The sequence below is a fragment of the Nannospalax galili genome, unplaced genomic scaffold, assembly GCF_000622305.1.
Source record: "Nannospalax galili isolate Female #2095 unplaced genomic scaffold, S.galili_v1.0 scaffold553, whole genome shotgun sequence".
Taxonomy (NCBI): domain Eukaryota; kingdom Metazoa; phylum Chordata; class Mammalia; order Rodentia; family Spalacidae; genus Nannospalax; species Nannospalax galili.
Genome location: NW_008336313.1, coordinates 2,541,350 through 2,544,174, shown reverse-complemented (window position 1 = coordinate 2,544,174; position 2,825 = coordinate 2,541,350).

The window sequence follows — 2,825 nt, the reverse complement described above, 5'->3', positions numbered from 1 at the left end:
CACATGCCCTATGTCATACACACACACACACACACACACACGAGAACGCTCACTCCTGACACTTGTCCTCACACTTACACACACACACACACACACACACACACACACACACACACACACACAGATTTTTTTTAATGTATCTACTTTGTTGTTTCTTAAAAAATAAAGTACAGAAATCATATAGTCTAATCCTACAACTTTTATTGTTCTAATTAAAAAACTGACCAAAGTATACATTTTAATACAAGATTCTCTCAGACCTACTTTTTAAATATTTTATTTATTATTTTTTATTTTTTATGTGCATGAGTGTATTGCCTTCATACATTGGGGCTCTGATCCCTCAGAAAACCCTGGGGTGTTTCAAAGTCCTTAGAATGGTATCCTTTTGGAACAAATGGGAGGATTAAGTTAACTAAGACTGAATTTTTAAAAGAATTATTCAGAGACTGGAATGATGGCTAAGTGGTTAAGGGCTCAGTGGTTAAGAGCACTAGCTGCTCTTGTAGAGGTCCCAGGTTTCAACTCCCAGAACCCACATGGCACTAACAACAGTCTGTAACTCAAGTTCCAGGAGATCCAACACCATCTTCTGGCCTCCATGGGCTTTGCATGACATGAATGCACTTACATACATGCAGGCAACATTCTTTGACTATTGCTCAGAGCAAGGCTCTGTCCTCCAAACTGAGGATGGCAGTGTGACGGACGGGAAGTGGTGGAAGCAAGTCCTGTGTCGACCTCATTCCGCAGCAATGAGCCAGTGAGTCACAAAGGAGAAAACCGTGAGGTTTTGAGCACATACTTGTCAAGATCTACTTCTGAAGCTCTGCGATCTTTGATAAGTTAATTCCCTTCAGCATGCTTCAGCTTTCCCAGATGTAAGATGGAATTTGCTGAATTTGTCCTTCGAATTACTGGTCCCTGCTAGTTATTCAGTCATTGTTGGTGAATCACAACCCTACTCTTTGCTGAGGTGAACAGCTGAGTGAGGACACTCTGAGGGACAGGATTCAGGGAAGAGGGTTTGGGGGCCCAGTAGACAATGCTGCATCTGGCCTCCGGTCATTCCCTTAGCCTCATCTCTTATCTCTACAAAGGCATCTAGAGAAAAATAATTTGCCTTTAATATGTTAAATGAAATAAAGGCCTCTGACCCTGGCCTTGGATACTCCAAAGCTTCTTTGTAAGTCTTAGTTACTGAAACAAACTTCTGGAAAGCAAGGACCTCAGTTTATGTGAACCCCAGATCACATGTTTTTGTGATGTTCTTGTTCAAATGTTCTTGTCCCAGATCAGTACTAGGCTATAGGTACTGACTTTGATAGTCTTGTGTTTCTGCCCCATTCCCCAAACATCAGGTATCACTTCATTCTGGAAGACATATTAAGGCTGTTTCCTTTGGTATTAGGAACAATACCTTCGTAACAGGTACAGAGTCTGCCTACTTGGTTACTGAGAGAAGCATCTCTGGCAATGGTCAGCAGGTAGTTCTATACAGGACAATGTGGAGGGGTAGACATGAATGCTGCAACAGGCCTCTTTGATGAGCATATCTACCCCACAGTGCTAAGAATACTGTGTAGAGCTATGCATACAAATGGGTATGCAACGTGCTAGATATTGGAAGCACTTCATAGATGGTAGCCAATGTTCTGCTCAGGAACCACAAAGCGTGCTCATACTGGTCAGGACAAAACAAACTGCTTGCAATTTTAAGCTACCTTAGACAAAAAGTATTATCTCGTGTCAGTCAGAAAAGATGGAAATAACACTTGTTATCCACAAGAATTATCTATAGAAAATAGTTTCACAGACGCAAGAAGGTTGAAAAGGCAAAAATGTGACACCAAGCTAACACAGAAATGAACTTCAGGAGAAAAGCCCTCCCTTGGGCTGGGGGAACAGAACAGAAGGGTGATGTTTCCAGAACCAGAGCCCCCTGTACTTGGTGCCCAGATTTTCGAGGAAGGCACAGCTCCCACCAGATGCTGCTAATTGCTCTGGATCCTGTAATTAACCCACTACTAAGAAGCTAGAGGGCAACTGCTGTGGCTGGGGAAACACTGACGAGGAGAGTCAGAAAAGAGGAAGGCAGGCCCACTGTCCCCTCCCCTCGGGCACGGCCTCTCCCTTTACTACCTCTTTCTCCAGTTTGGGCTTTAAATATCACCCAGTGCTCATGTGTTAAGCAAAGGCCGGGTAACTGAGAGTGCTGTTTGGAGGTACTGAAGTCTTTAGGAGATGGGTAGTAACACAGGCCTTTACGTCCTTGGGAATATGCTTTTGAAGAGGAGCGTGGAACTGTTTTGTCTTGACACAGGCCAGAAGCCACTGAGCCAATTGATTATGAACTGGAATCTCCAAAACATTGACCCAAAATGAACTTTTTCTCTTGGTAAGTTTGTTATTTCCGGTCTTGAGAACACTAACTCAATAGCTGTAAGTTAATAAGAAACTAATTAAGAGCTTTGTAGAATACAGAAAGAGGTGTCGGGACTGAAAATAGGTACATCTTTGGTAGATTGGCTCGTGGAATCCAAGGAAGGTTCTACTCAGAAACAACATGGTCTTCCCCTCCCCTAACTTCCACTTCTCAATGTTCACTGGCTTCAATAATTCTGTTCTCCACAGAAGCACATGACCACCCATATCTCCAGATCTGACAACTTAGGCCACTAGATCCAAATTAGGAATCTTTTGATTATCAGGATTTGATTTTTTCTTATTCAGAATAAGTAAGATTATGTTGGATAATTAAAATAATGCTTATAAAATACTTATCTTTGGGGAAATAGCAGTGCATTTATATCAAAGTTAGAAGC